This window comes from Vipera berus, assembly GCF_964194415.1.
Source record: "Vipera berus genome assembly, chromosome: 5".
Classification (NCBI taxonomy): Eukaryota; Metazoa; Chordata; class Lepidosauria; order Squamata; family Viperidae; genus Vipera; species Vipera berus.
In genome coordinates, this window is record NC_138207.1 from 29,766,567 (window position 1) to 29,783,018 (window position 16,452).

Consider the following 16,452-nt stretch of genomic DNA (forward strand, 5'->3'; position numbering starts at 1 on the left):
AAAGGCAGATAGATAAGCTATAAACAAAGCATATTTGTGATGATGTGCCCAATTCTGACTCAGTTTGGAATCTTTTTCATTCTAACTTGCATGTAATTTTACAAAATGGTAAAGTATATTTGATGAAGCGAGTCTGCAGAGATTGAGCAATTGTTTTCTGAGGCAGAACCACAACATGCTGCATTGTGATAATGACACTACTATGCTAATCAGCCAAGATGGAGAGAAATCTATTGAGCTTGCATAATTTATAATTTCCAAAATAATTAGCAGCTGTTAATACCCTCTCAGAAACTGGAGCAAGCAGGAAGATCCTTATTATCCTGCTATGGCATAGAGGCCATTACTGATAATTCTGTAAGAGTCTAGAATTCCCACATCATGCTCATTTAGAAAACAACAACAACAGTGATTTCTTAGTACCTCTTTTCCCAGAAGCACAAATTTTCTTTTCCCACAAGAAAGTTTTTTAAAAAACATGATTAACACAGGCCACTTTCCCCATGTTTCCTGTTAGAGAGTAACTATACCAATCTCTTTACCATCAATAAAGTCAATGGGAGAAAAACGTCTTATTAAATTTCAATGACACATTACATTGACTTAAAACCCATATATTTGTGCTGTGACATATAATTTTAAAGAAGGCAAAATAATGTATACTAGGAAAATAGTCTCAGGAGAGGAAAAAGTATAGCTCAGAAAGCTCAAGGTCACTTGGATTACACCAGTACCCCTTTTGATACTCCTCACAACTCTTCAGAGAATGCTAGCACAATTTTTTAAATGATGTTGGGGATGCTAAAAGGTAATATCAGCTACTTACCAAGACTGGAAGTATTCTTTTTAATTCCTCCCCACCCTGCCTTGGGTTACAGCCCTATCCACTTTGGCCTTTAATATACTTTAAGATGATTGAAGCAAAGTAGTCTAGATATAGAATCTAGCACTTGTTTCTTGACTGACTCAGTGGTTTGGAGTTTTTTCTCTGTTTATATAAATCAAAAGAATAATAAAATGATTTGATCAAAATGTAAACAAAGCTTTGGTCACTTTTATCCCTTACAGTTTAGAACATTCTTTGAACTGGGACAAATTCATATTTTGCAAATAAATTTAATGGAAAGGTAAACTAATGATGATTAGACATTAGCTATGGGCTTCAAAAATCCATCTGAGCACTAGATGCAACAAAGCATTCATTTTCTATATCTTTTGCTATTATCTAATGGTTATTCAGATTTTTGCAACCCAAATATATAGTTGTGATTCATACCATATATCTGTTGCAATGGTGTGAAATTTTGTTAGTAGGATACAGGACTTTTCTTTTCTTTTCTTTTCTTTTCTTTTCTTTTCTTTTCTTTTCTTCTCTTCTCTTCTCTTCTCTTCTCTTCTCTTCTCTTTTCTTTTCTTTCAAGGATAATGGAAGGGTTAGTGGATAGGTAATCTGGAAAATTACTTCTTCATTATGTTGAATGATTCATGTGTATATTTGCATCTGTGCCCTTGCATTGTGTAGCTGTACATATATGTGTATATATGAATGCTATTCCGTGCGCCTTTGGCGTCTAATCATGCTGGCCACAGGACCACGGAGACGTCCTCGGACAAGCGCTGGCTCTCTGGCTTTGAAACGGAGATGAGCACTGGCCCCTAGAGTCAGAAATGACTAGCACGCATGTGCAGAGGAACCTTTACCTTTACCTATGAATGCTAAGAATAAACACCAACTTAATGCAGATAATCATAATCATATGAATGAATGGGATTGACTCAACATTTATTGCCTTGCTTTGAATGTGGAGTGCAAACAGTGCATCTTTCAGGGAATAGAAAGCATTGTTCATCAGCTATAAAATCTCATAGAGTGCAAAGCTTCTCTGAATTTATTCATAATCCTTTATGTTGCATGGTAATGTAAGAATTAGACAACATTCAATCACAAATGCTCAATAAACCTTTTTAAAATATTATTCAAAGAAACCCCCACACATAAAAATCAAGAAGGAAAATCACTAGTATTACTAATAATCCCAGCATCAAAGGGCTTTTTACCGTAAAACAACCTTTTCCAACCTAGTGCTACCCATATGTTTTTAGACCAGACCTGCTAGCAATATTACAGGTATGAATTATGTTAAGTAATGCTTGAAATTTTGGTCTAAAATTTCTGGAGAGCACCAGGTTGTTTTAGGGGGTCTATTCAGAACACCTGTTAAGTTTATGGCCATGTAAATATTACAACTATAAATTACAATTATTGTATTATTGTAATTGTATCATTGAATTATTTTGCAGTGTTTGTGCATAAATTTGTGGGGGAAAGTGTGTTATAGAACAAGAACTGGCAATGTGGATGTTTTTTTAAAAAATATTATGTGTCATTCTCACTTGACAAACTGCTAGCAGATTGCAGATTGAAAAAAATTCAGCCATAGATTACATTTTAAAAGATTGTTGGGAGAAAAAAAAATATCACAGGGGATGTTTATGTGCTAAGGTTTAAAATATGACAGTATTAAAAATAAGCAAATACATTCCATCATAATCAAGCCAATGTATTTTATCTAGGTTTTCTTTAAAAAAGCAATTACCTACAAACACCATCAAAGGTGTTTTTACTGAAGATTCTCACTGTATGATTTGCTTAACCATAAATAAATGTGCAGATGGTTACATGTGTTCAGTTTCACATCTTGACATGTCTTATTTTTAATCGTATCAAAGACAGTTTCATCTTTGGTAATCCACTACTATGTGTCAGTTGAAGGGAAGGGGATTCATGGAGATTGCTGACAAAACTGTTGATGTGTATGCTCTTACCACATGTTCCTAAATTATCTTTCTCATTATGACTATTGAGAGGCAAATGGGCAAAGGTAGAAGACATACCGGTAACTGAGGTTTAACAGAACAAATAATAAGTTTTGCCAAGAAGAGACTTCTTCATCATACGGGAATTCAATTGAACAAACAAAAGACTCAATCATATATACAACTTCTGTATTGAAGTCTTAGATTTATCAGACTTTTTACACACTTTTTACTAGCATATTTAACATTGAGATTATAGATAGACAAAAAAACAGTGCTACATGAAAGCAGAAAATTTATGGTTTCTATGGCTGAGGCTATATATTCTATTTTTCTACCTATGTTTGATCACTAAGCTAAACTACAAAAGTCTTCTAATTAGGAATGGTATGTGCTACATCTCAGCCACTTGTTTGTCCTACCTGCCTGTTCTATCTTATCCTCATTTGCTCAATTGGAATGTTGGAAGAAGAGGTGTTCCTGCTTTATTCAGGGCCTACAGTGTGTGGGGAGTTGAACTTTTATTTATACTTCTTGAAGTATAGCTTCCTCCAGATCTTCTGGCTGGACCAACAGAAATCAGACAAACTAAAGGGTGGAGTTATGGCCATGGTCTCATTTTCTATCAGGTACATACACTTTCTGCATGCATACCATTGAGGAGTCCACTCTGTAATTCACTGAATGCATGTAGCTAGGGTTATTTGATATCCCAAAAAGGGGAATATTTCCTCCTCGTTGTCCTCATGTCCTTCATCCCCTATACATACCTTTTAAATCAAATATTGTCTCATTTGGGAGACATCTTGTTTTTTAAAAAACAATGTACTATTTTACAACAGTAGTCTTTCACATATTTTAACCTTGTGTAATGACTACATCTGTCTTTACCTTATCTGCCAACAGAATCAGCAGCCTACATTTACATTATCTAATTCATTTCTTGATTCCAACTATTAGCGTCAATCTATCCTCTTTAAATTTCTCTGTAGTCTGGCGATCACATGACTTGTCATACATTTCTATGATAAAATTTTAAAAGTACAACGTTGTTGATTCTACAGTATATTATTGCTAGAATATCTTCTTGAAAATTTCCAGATTGTTGAAAAATCATTTTATTGAAATTGCAAGGATTGAATACTGGTATTTATGATGTGGTAAAAAGCTATTTTATATGCATGTAGGCCTAAGTACATTACAGAAGAATCTTGACAGACTTGAACACTGAACATTGGGTGCTGTCTAACAAAATGAAATTCAATGGTGAAAAAAGTAAGGTTCTACATTTAGGCAAGAAAAACCAAATACCTAGCTCAACTGTGAGAGGGATCTCGAAGTCCTAGTGGACAATCACTTAAATATGAGCCAGCAGTGTGCTGCAGTTGCTAAAAAAGCCAACACAGTGCTAGGCTTCATTAACAGAGGGGTAGAATCAAGATCATGTGAAGTGTTAATACCACTTTACAATGCCTTGGTAAGGCCACACTTGGAATACTGCATCCAGTTTTGGTCACCACAAACTGTTGAGACTCTAGAAAGAGTACAGAGAAGAGCAACAAAGATGATCAGGGGACTGGAGGCTAAAACATATAAGGAACGGTTGCTGGAATTGGGTATGTCTAGTTTAATGAAGAGAAGGACAAGGGGTGACATGATAGCAGGGTTCCAATATCTCAGGGGCTGCCATATAGAAGAGGGAGTCAAGCTATTCTCCAAAACACCTGAAGGCAGGACAAGAAGAAACAGATGGAAACTAACCAAAGAGAGAAGCAACCTAGAACTAAGGAGAAATTTCCTGACAGTTAGAACAATTAATCAATGGAACAACCTGCCTCCAGAAACTGTGAATGCTCCAATACTGGAAGTTTTTAAAGAAGAGACTGGTCAGCCATTTGACTGAAATGGTATAAGATTTCCTGCCTGTGTAGGGGATTAAACTAGATGACCTCCAAGGTCCCTTCCAATTATTATTATTGTTATTGTTATTATTATTAGTAGTAGTAGTAGTAGTTTTTGCAATTTTTTGCTATAATTTTTGTTGTGAATACCAAGAAAGTTAAACAATTACCATGTTTTATTTTTCCCTCCATTTGTCCTCCTTTACCATTGTTCGTGTCTTCCTTTGCCATGTCTCTCCATTGACCAGGATTTCCACAAAGATCTCTATCACCTTATAAATCTTTATTATTAATATTAATATTATATTACCTAAGATATTTGCTCGACTTGCATTTCTCTCATTTGATCTTTCTTTCTCTTTTTTCATTGTTCTGAATTAATCTGTACCCATCACGGCCAGTGATAATCAACAATTCAGCTAAATTGTGAGGGTCAAAGCAATCTAATTGCCTTGCATTCACTGCAAGTGAGACCACAGAAAATAAGAAAAGTAATTAGCAGATTTATTTGCCATCTCAGAATCGCCTTAGTCTTTTTCAGTCTGTAAGGAATTACAATATTTTTTCACTTTGGCTTTCATTTCACCTGCTTATCTCTTAATATTTCAAAAGTGCAATATTACTAGTAAAGATTAAAAGTGATAAAAAGAATTCTTGAAATGTTGGAATTTATTATTTTCCCCCTTAAAATAATGATCAAAAACCTTTGAAAAACAGTTATTTAATGATAGAAACATATTTGTGCTTTAAAAAAGAATGGTCAATTATCCCTCCAAGATCACAAAATTCCATATAATTCCTTTTCTGTCCCTAAATCCCCTTTCATTGAAAACATGAAGCTAAAATATGACAGCTAACTGATAAGAAAAGGGGTATAAGATAATTATACCATTTGTGTTGGAGAAAATATTTTAAATAGTATTTTCTTTTAGGATTAAGACATTATAGATAACTCTAAGTTTTCCTCCATGACAAATTGTAACCATAATCACGCCACTATTGTCACCAGTGCCAAATCAGTATTGCCCTACCCGGGAATGCTTTAAAATTAGTTTCATATCTTATATAAATATACTTCTATTTTTTTAGAAGGCATTTTCCATGCAGACGTTCCTTAATCATACGATAAAAAATCAGTGAATGATTTTAAGAACCTATCAAACAAAACCACCCCAAAATGGAATTATAGAATGAAGAGAAGCAAAAGCAAAGTGATCTCAGTGAGGAAAATTTAGCAAATGGCTTGGAAAATTTGCTAGAGATTAAAGCAGACATGAGGCTTCCATCTTATTTCCAATTACGTGGGAGTAAGACTTATTGAACTGATGTAGTTATTAAAATGCTGAACTATGACAGGAGATACCTAGTTTCATAATATCAATTAACATATGAAGTTATTGGATGCATAGGACTAACATATTTGCTATCCAGGGCCCTCAGTATTAGGTGTCTATAATAAAGTCCTCTTCATGGATTACTGCCTTGTCGGGGCGAAGGGGCTTGCATAATTCAATGAAGCTATGAGCTATGCCGTGCAGGGCCACCCAAGATGGAAAGGTCATAGCAGAGAGTTCTGACAAAATGTGATCCACTGGAGAAGGAAATGGCAACCCACTCCAGTATCTTTGCCATGAAAACCCTATGGACAGTACCAAAAGGAAAAATGATATGATGCTGGAAGATCAGCCCGATGCTGTAAAGATTTTTTCTCCATAGGAACCTGTAATGTAAGATCGATGAATCAAGGAAAGCTGGACGTGGTCAAACAAGAGATGACAAGACTAAACATCGACATCTTAGGTATCAGCAAACTAAAATGGACAGGAATGGGTGAATTTAATTCAGATGACCATCAGGTATACTACTGCAGGCAAGAATCCCTCAGAAGAAATGGAGTAGCCTTCATAGTCAATAAAAGAGTAGGAAAAGCAATACTGGGATACAATCCTCAAAATGACAGAATGATCTCAGTTCAAATCCAAGGCAAACCATGCAATATCACAGTAGTCCAGGTCTATGCCCCAACCACCAGTGCTGAAGAGGATGAAATTGACCGGTTCTATGAAGCCCTACAGCACCTTATAGAACTAACACCAAAAAATGATGTTCTTATCATCATGGGGGATTGGAATGCTAAAGTAGGAAGCCAAAAGATAACCAGAATAACAGGCAAGTTTGGCCTTGGAGTACAAAATGATGCAGGGCACAGGCTAATAGAATTTTGTCAAGAGAATACGATGGTCATAGCAAACACTCTTTTCCAACAACCCAAGAGACGGCTTTACACATGGACATCACCAGACGGTCAACACAGAAATCAGATTGATTATATGCTCTGCAGCCAAAGATGGAGAAGCTCTATACAGTCAGTAAAAACAAGACCAGGAGCTGACTGTGGCTCAGACCATGAGCTTCTCATTGCAAAGAAAGTAGGGAAAAGTGCTAGGCCACTCAGGTATGAATTAAATCATATCCCTGTTGAATATACAGTAGAGGTGACAAATAGATTTAAGGAATTAGATCTGATAGACAGGGTGCCTGAAGAACTATGGACAGAGGTTTGCAACATTGTAGAACAGGTAGCAACCAAAACCATCCCAAAGAAAAAGAAATGCAAGAAAGCAAAATGTCTGTCTGAGGAAGCTTTGCAAATACTGTAGCTGAGGAAAGGAGGGAAGCGAAAGGCAAGGGAGAAAAAGAAAGATACGCCCAATTGAATGCAGAATTCCAGAGAATAGCTAGAAGAGATAAGAATACCTTCTTAAATGAACAGTGCAAAGGAATAGAAGAAAACAATAGAATAGGGAGGACCAGAGATCTTTTCAAAAAAATTGGAGAGATGAAGGGAATGTTTAATGTAAAAATGGGCATGAAAAAGGACCAAAATGGCAGGGACCTAACAGAGGCAGAAGAGATTAAGAAGAGGTGGCAAAATTACACAGAAGAACTATACAAGAATGAGCTTAACATCCCTGATAATCACAATGAGGTGGTCACTGACCTCGAGCCAGACATCCTAGAATGTGAAGTGAAGTGGGCCTTAGAAAAGCTGAGCAACAACAGAGCTAGTGGAGGTGACTGTATTCCAGCTGAGCTATTCAAAATCTTAAAAGACAGTGCAGTAAAAGTGCTACACTCAATTTGCCAGCAAATTTGGAAAACTCAACAGTGGCCACAGGATTGGAAAAGATCAGTTTACATTCCAATTCCAAAGAAAGGCAGTGCCAAAGAATGTTCAAACTATCGCACCATTGCACTCATTTCTCATGCTAGTAAAGTCATGCTTAAAATCCTACAAGCTAGACTTCAGCAGTATGTGGATCGAGAACTACCAGAAGTACAGGCAGGATTTCGAAGAGGCAGAGGAACTAGAGATCAAATTGCCAACATACGCTGGATCATGGAGAAAGCTAGGGAGTTCCAGAAAAACATCTACTTCTGCTTCATTGACTATGCTAAAGCCTTTGATTGTGTGGATCATAACAAACTGTGGCAACTTCTTAAAGAGATGGGAGTACCAGACCATCTTATTTGTCTCTTGAGAAACCTATATGCGGGCCAAGAAGCAACAGTGAGAACTGGACACGGAACCACTGATTGGTTCAAAATTGGGAAAGGAGTCCGGCAAGGCTGTATACTGTCGCCCTGCCTATTTAACTTATATGCAGAGCACATCATGAGAAAGGCAGGGCTAGATGAATCAAAAGTTGGAATTAAGATTGCCGGAAGAAATATCAACAACCTAAGATACGCAGATGATACCACTCTAATGGCAGAAAGTGAAGAAGAACTAAAGAGCCTTGTGTTGCAGGTGAAGAAGGAGAGTGCAAAACCTGGGTTGAAACTTAACATTAAGAAAACCAAGATCATGGCATCCGGTCCTCTCAATTCCTGGCAAATAGATGGGATTTTATTTTCCTGGGCTCCAAGATCACTGCAGATGGGGACTGCAGCCAAGAAATTAAAAGACGCTTGCTCCTGGGGAGGAAAGCCATGACAAATCTAGACAGCACACTAAAAAGCAGAGACATCACCCTGTCAACAAAAGTGCGTATAGTCAAGGCTATGGTCTTCCCAGTTGCAATGTATGGCAGTGAAAGCTGGACCATAAAAAAGGCTGAGCGCCAAAGAATTGAGGCCTTTGAACTATGGTGCTGGAGAAGACTCCTGCGAGTCCCTTGGACTGCAAGGCGATCAAACCAGTCAGTCCTAGAGGAGATCAACCCTGACTGCTCTTTAGAAGGCCAGATCCTGAAGCTAAAACTCAAATACTTTGGCCACCTAATGAGAAGGAAGGACTCACTGGAGAAGAGCCTAATGCTGGGAAAGATTGAGGGCAATAGAAGAAGGGGACGACAGAGAATGAGGTGGCTGGATGGAGTCACTGAAGCAGTAGGCGTGAGCTTAAATGGACTCCAGAAGATGGTAGAGGACAGGAAGGCCAGGAGGAACGTTGTCCATAGGGTCGCAATGAGTCGGACACGACTTCGCAGCTAACAACAACAACAATAAAGTCTAAATAAAGAAATAATTGATCTGCATTGTAAAAATATGGATACACTAGGACAGGTGTGTCAAACTGCCGGCCTGCAGGCCAGATACATCATGTGCCCACCCCATTACCAGCAATGGAAAAAAAGTTGCAATATGTCACGACATGTCACGTGACAATGCGAGTTTGACAACCCTGCACTAGGATCAGCAAAGAGTCAGAGAAAACTCTAATCTCTAACCCTCTGATGATTTATAGACCACATAGCATAGCTTCACTGTAATCTATCTAGTTAATATTCCTCACAGTGTTGCAAGTATAAAACTGGTGGGTGTAAGAAAATGTTTGCTGCCTTTCATTCCTGGAGTAAAGCTGGTGGATGAAAGCAATCACTAAATATCTGAGATATGTGTAGACATGTATAGCTGCCTATAACTGAGTTTCTACTTCAGAGTTTGCTAGAGGCAGAATCAAAAGCTTTATTAGGTTTTATTGGTTCCTTGTATCATTTGATTACTAATGAGCTGTTAGCTATAGTATAGCCTTCTGCAATGGTGGTGCTGTAGGGCTGCAGAAATTATGCCTACCATTTAGAAGAAGGTGTTGGTGCTTAAAACTTTAGTTCCTAGTCTGAGATTTCTTACATTAACATTTCTCAAGCTGAACTCCACGAAATATATTGGAACACAATTCACAGTACTTCAACATGGCTGTTTAGATATTAATATTTAGATGTTAATCTAAATTTCTATATGTTACTTAGAATACACAGAACTGGACCACAGATAATATTTATAGTATTATTATAACAAATATGTAGGTTTGAAATGAAGTGGAAGTGTACCAGAATTGATCGTAAATACACACAAATCTTTCTGTCTCATTTCCTGCATTGCCAAGAAATAAGTTTCTCTATCTTATTTCTATACTTACCCTCTAATTAATATGACACATTGCCACATGATTTCTGCTAATATGCATATTTTTGTATTCATTCTTTGAGTACTGTAATTCTTCCTAATGTGCTTATTTAATTGGACAACCATTCTGGAAAAAAATCAGAAAGGTACAAATTAATAACAATTGTTTTTTATGTTGGATTTTGTATCATTCCTAACTTGCACTATGCTGATAATGCTGTTCTCATAACCCCAAATGCAAAGGATCTGCAAGCTCTTCTACCTAAAGTCTACTACAAAAGGTGACAGTAAAAAAAACACTTATAAAAAGAACATACTTTGCAAAGACCCACCTCTCTGAAAAAGGCTCTAAAGCTGAGAAAAGTGGAAAGAAAGAGAAGAGGATAACCAGAAGCAGGTTGAATGGACTCAGTTACAAGAACAATAAATCCACTGTTGGGAGACATGAAAGACCAGATTAAGGAAAGATGATCATGGAGAAAATCTATCTATGTGGTTGCTTTGTTGTTGTTAGCTGCGAAGTCGTGTCCGACTCATTGCGACCCTATGGACAACGTTCCTCCAGGCCTTCCTGTCCTCTACCATCTTCTGGAGTCCATTTAGGCTCACATCTACTGCTTCAGTGACTCCATCCAGCCACCTCATTCTTTGTCGTCCCCTTCTTCTATTGCCCTCAATCTTTCCCAGCATTAGGCTCTTCTCCAGTGAGTCCTTCCTTCTCATTAGGTGGCCAAAGTATTTGAGTTTTAGCTTCAGGATCTGGCCTTCTAAAGAGCAGTCACTATGTGGTTGCTAGGACTTGAAAATAACAGTGGCACATAATCTAACCTGTACCTGCCAGACACTCTGATATGCTAGAGAAGATTATATTAAATTTGATTAAATTTAAGCCAGAATCAAAATATCATTAAACGTATGAAACTATTAGAACCAGAATAGAACCTTATGGTTTCTGATAAATATGCAAGCAGCTGAGATATTCCATTTTGCTACTTAAGAATTATAATTCAGCTAAGATTTAACCCATCATAAATGCTACAAAATTAATAAAGCATTAAGCTTATAAGCACTTTTCCTTCCCATGTGGATCTTAAAGAAATAGGGTGATTAAGAATTAAAAAGAACAGCACAAAAGATTATTTGGCTTGAGATCTAAACAATATGAAATACATGGGCTTTGCTGCAGAATATTTCATTAAAGGCAGCTTGATAATTAGTTTTACAGCAGAGAAAAAAGTGTAATGGCTTTAACATAATTAGTCTGTCTTTTTATAATGCAGTGATACAGAGTCCTGTCAAACCATAATAAGATCAAAATAGATTTCAACTCTGCTTATGCCTGTAGTGATGATTTCTTTTAGTACAAAGCACCATTCATTTGTGTTTCCTGCTGAGTTCCTACCTATCAGAGTTGTACTGAATTTTTCTTAAAGTAAAATTTCAAGGCTCCTGCTTGGGAGCTCATCAGAGAGTTTTACAAAGATGCCCAATCAGCTACAATAAAGCTATTGAAATTCAAATTGTTAATGCATATGCAAAAAAAAATCATAGGTGAACACAAAGCCTATTTTCTGAAATATACAGCATTCCTGCAAAAAGCCTGATTTCTCATTGTAGAACATTATATGGGCTCTTTCAGAGAAAGCATTTGTGCCTATCCCATTTCCCCAGAGCTGTTTCTATGATGTCACCCTCCTTGAACACCCTATCAAATCTCTTCTGACTGTGCTGCTCAAATTGCACAATTTCCATTTCATTATTTGCAGTGCTGAAGCTCTACAGTGATTGGGTAGCAGGCTATTTTCCCTTTTGTAGAAACTCTTTTTTAATCCATCTTATTGGGACTTTTGAATTTCACAGAGAATCATCAGTCCTGAACTTAATCTTTTGAATTAGTTTCACAATATCTTTGAAAACACGCTAGATTTATTCTTCCTTGCTTATAAAAGCAATAGATGTCAAACCTCTCAGCTGAAACAAAACATTACCACACTCATACACTCTATATGGCATTAATAACCATGATTGAAGATTAGGAAAATTACTTAGCTATGCCATTAAAGAAAAAGTAGAACCTATGGAGTTAAGACAAGATATAGCTTGCTCGAGAAATTCTGGACCAGGGATTTTACACAAAGTAATGGTCTCTTAGTGGTCTATGCTTTTGGATCCCATGTGTATAAAACTGGTGAATTCAAACTATATCTCAAATGATGGGAAATGACATCAAATGGACATGTTTCTGCCTAATTTCAAAACACCATATCTAAATTACAGTACAGGATATTCCTCCCCCCAGGTCAGGGGTGTCAAACTGCCAGCCCACGGGCTGGATGCGTCATCCAGAAGACATGCCCACCCCATTGCTGGCAATGGCAAATCTGTCCTGATACATTGCGCGATGTCACGTGATGTCACGAGTTTGACATGTCTGCCCTAGGTCATTCCAAATAGGCATAACTGAATCAAACAGAATAAAATTATACAATGTAATAGTTAAGTTAGAATTCATTGTAAAACAGAATATCATTCAGTAATGGTTAAATGAAGTTTTTATGTATTTTTTTCATATGATAAATAAAGTGCTACAAGTTTTAGAATATTTCCATTTACTTTACGCATGCATGTCACCTCTTCCTGATTTCTCATTTCACAGTTAGTCCCTTCTCTATAAATAAGGTGTATATTTGTTTAGATTTATTAAAATATGTAGATGAAGCCTAATACTTAATGTATTCAATGAAGCAGGATGATGACCTTAGCTATTCAATAACAAATATGTATACAACATGAAAAACCTGGGTGCAGTGCTATAATTTTTTTTCTATATTTTTCCAGAATCTTTAGCCACTAGCATGTTAAGGAGAATGATCTTGACCTAATATTGCTGGTGTAAATTTGCATTCTGTGAAGATATAGAGGAAAGGGGCAAATGCAACAGAGGCCAGTAGCTTTTTTATGATTTTGCCCACTGGGTTTGCCAAGTAAGAAGTAGCATCATAAAACTGTGCCAATGGCTATATATGTATCATTCAGCTCTAATAAATTTACTGAACCTGTCTGTATTGTGGGAGGAGATTTTGTAATTTTAAGATCATGGATTAGTCTTCTTTAAAAACATATTAAATAGTTTTTATAATATTATGGAAATTTTCAAGAATACAGTTAGATTTTTGAAAGCATAAATGCAATGTAGTTTTACATAGAGATTCTGGCACAATATAGGTACAGAAAAGGATGGGGCTTTGATCGTGTGGTTATAGCCACCCTCTTGACTTTTCACTCCTTCTATAAGAAACACATACCTTTCTCTGGATACACCTGTGTATGGTTAATTTCAGCATGAGAATTACTGAATCATTGAATTTTAGTTTTTAATGAAAATGTTTCTATCTCATGCATGGTACCACTGTGCAGGGTAAAAATTATAAACACAATTGAATAGAATAAAATGGAGTGATATATAGAAATAACATGCAACAATAAAAACAATAAAAACACATTTTACAGGCATAAATAAACTACAGAAAATATATTGGCCATCGTTCATCTGGAAGCACCATGATGGCTTGAAATGTTGCTTCAAATACCAGCATTAATAAAAAAAAATATCTCTGCACCTAAAATGGAGAAAGCTGGCATAGAAGTCCTTTTGAAGAAAAGGGTTTTCCAGAGAATGGATGAATAGATTAATTGTTTCTGTGCTTATTCTCACTCTTCTTATTTATTCTCCTTAGTTGGTTGTTTTTTTAAAGAAAAGAGGAGTTTTTTTAGACGTATGCTAATGTAATCATAAAAAATAACTGTGACCTAATTAGCATAATTACTATTTGAAGAAAGGACAAGAAGTTAATATAAAGCTTGAGTAATTGTTTTAGAAGTTCTTTCTTCTATGTTTCTTTCATGCTATTTTTTTTTTTAAAAAAAACTAGAAAATCCAGTATAGTATGACATTTTCTTGCAAGATGCCAAGGTCAATTTGTGCAACATTTATTTTGAGGTGTTTATTTTCAGTAAAAAATAAACACTAATGTTTTGCTTAGTGGACAAATGTCCATATACTATGCCAGGGAGCATTATAGGTAACCTGTAAAATATAATTTTGGATGTGTGTATACGTCTTTGAGTCAGGTTTTTTTTTTCCCTTGTGACTGCCTGGACACATCTGCAGTTTTCAGGCAAGGCTTTGCCCTTTCATCCTTCCTAGGGCTGAGACAGAGTGGCTGACTCACTGTCACTCAACTACTTTTAAGCAAGATTCATGTCAGCCTTGCAAGTTAGTCCAGATAAGAAGCCTGCCCAAATGAACTTATTCTACTTTATTATAATGTTACATTAACAGAATCCTGAAAGACTGAAAGTGTATTTCTTCCCCTGTTGCCTATGCAGACCAAGGAACTCGGAGGGTTCTTTCTAAGACAGGCATGTCAAACCCGCGACATCACATGATGTTGGGCGATGTATCACAACTTTTTCCCCATTGCCAGCAAGGGGGTGGGCACGGTTTCAGTATGATGCAAACTGCCCATGGGCTGGCAGTTTGAAATGCCTGCCCTCTTTCCTGTTGCAGGCTAAGATGCCTCTTATCCAACCATTGCCCTGGCTATGGCTTTTCCCCTGTCTCCTAATGTCATTCCCACATACCATGCAAATATTCAAGAAAAGGAATCATGACAGATGCTCTGGGATGTTAAGAACTAGCAGTAATCAGGTGGTGCAATAGTGAAGGCAAGCCTCCAGGACTTATGTTAGCTTGGTATGGCCATGGCACTGTTCTGGCCATCTGGGATAAATAGGCCAGGTGTGGGTCTGAATAACCTGATTAGTAAAAGGTAATTTCCAGGTAATTAAAGCATTCATCTTGCTCCATTTAGTTGCTATTAATATACCAGTTATTAACTTTTGGTCTCTTGTGGAAGACCATAATTTGCTGTTTTTGATCAATTATCACAGTATTAAGCAAAGAATGTTAAGGTCCTTTGCATCCTTATTATGGAAGGGAGACAATAAACATGTCATCAGCAGACAGGGGAATGAAAAAATGTCTATCAGCTGATTCTGAAGCCTGGAAATTATGGTTGTTAAGATATAGAACTGAGTTCACGTAAATATGTAGTGATGCAAGAATACACATTTGCTTTACATCCCATACTGTATTGATCATATGTTTAGTCACCCTTAGAGACCATATCTGACCTTTACACTGATGATGCTACAAAATGTATACATCAATAGTAGCCATTGCTTATCATATTAGTAGATGGTAATGTCTTCCTAACTTATTTCTAGATATAGAATGAAAGCAGATTTAATGTCTACAAAAGCTGAATAAAGTGAACGTTTAGATCCGTTAGTACATTTTTCCCAACTAGATGTTTGAAGTCTGCAAATCTTTCTGTCCCATATCCCACTAGCTTTTCTACAAGGATATCACTGTCCTCAATCAAATCATGAAGCTTCTCAAATAAGTAGATTTTATTAGAGACTGATTAGCAATCATTAGCAGGATTTTTCTTTTGCCTTCTTTTAACACATTGCAATTGTAGTTGGTTTTCTGGGATATAGCAATAGCAATAGCACTTAGACTTATATACTGCTTCACAGTGCTTTACAGCTCTCTCTAACTGGTTTACAAAATCAGTAATTGTTGTGTACTGGGCTCGTTGCTTGAGAGAAGAGACAAGGCAAGTGAGTTCAGTCAGGAACCTTCTTTATTCGCTTTCAGGAACCGAACTGGGAAACAGGGCTGCGAATGCAGCTATTTATACCCTGGCCTCTAGGTGACAGCCAATAGGTTTGAAGCAACTTATTGCCACCCTAGAGGCAGTCAATGGCGGTGCTGGAGATGGGTTTTCTGAAGAGCTGAGAGCCGTTAGCCAGCTCCCTGCTTAAACAACCTTCCAGCATTCAAACCCACGTGGTACACTCAGTAAAACAAGGGCCAATACATTACAGTAATTGCCCCCAACAATCTGGGTCCTCATTTTACCGACCCAAAAGGATAGAAGGCTGAGTCAACCTTGAGCCGGTAAGACTCAAACTGCCAGACTGCTGGCAGCTGGAAGTCAGCAGAAGTAACCTGCAGTACTGCATTCTAACCACTGCACCACCAGGGCTCTTCTATAAGTGGTGTTTTCATTGTGTTTAAAAAGTGATGCCAGTATAGGGGCCCATCAATTAATATTATTTCTAAAGACTGCATAGGAGTTAGATGACTGTACTTCAGTTGTTCAAATTGTTATATCATTTTTTTGGATGGCAGCACAGAAGGTTTTTAGGAGTTATTGTAATCTCAAAAATGCTAGATGTTTTGTGTGTCATA

The 16,452-nt window shown here is 36.9% G+C and overlaps 1 long non-coding RNA gene across 1 annotated transcript in view; it reads right to left on the reverse strand.

Moving 5' to 3' along the window:
* Nucleotides 1-633: 633 nt before the first annotated feature.
* The window catches only part of LOC308668407, a 38,876-nt gene continuing 23,057 nt past the window's right edge, over nucleotides 634-16,452 (reverse strand). Inside the window, exons 2-3 of the long non-coding RNA XR_014026508.1 lie at nucleotides 10,144-10,257; nucleotides 634-1,413 (exon numbers count right to left, since the gene is read on the reverse strand). This is a non-coding gene — a long non-coding RNA (uncharacterized lncRNA). The remainder of the gene's footprint in view (nucleotides 1,414-10,143; nucleotides 10,258-16,452) is intronic.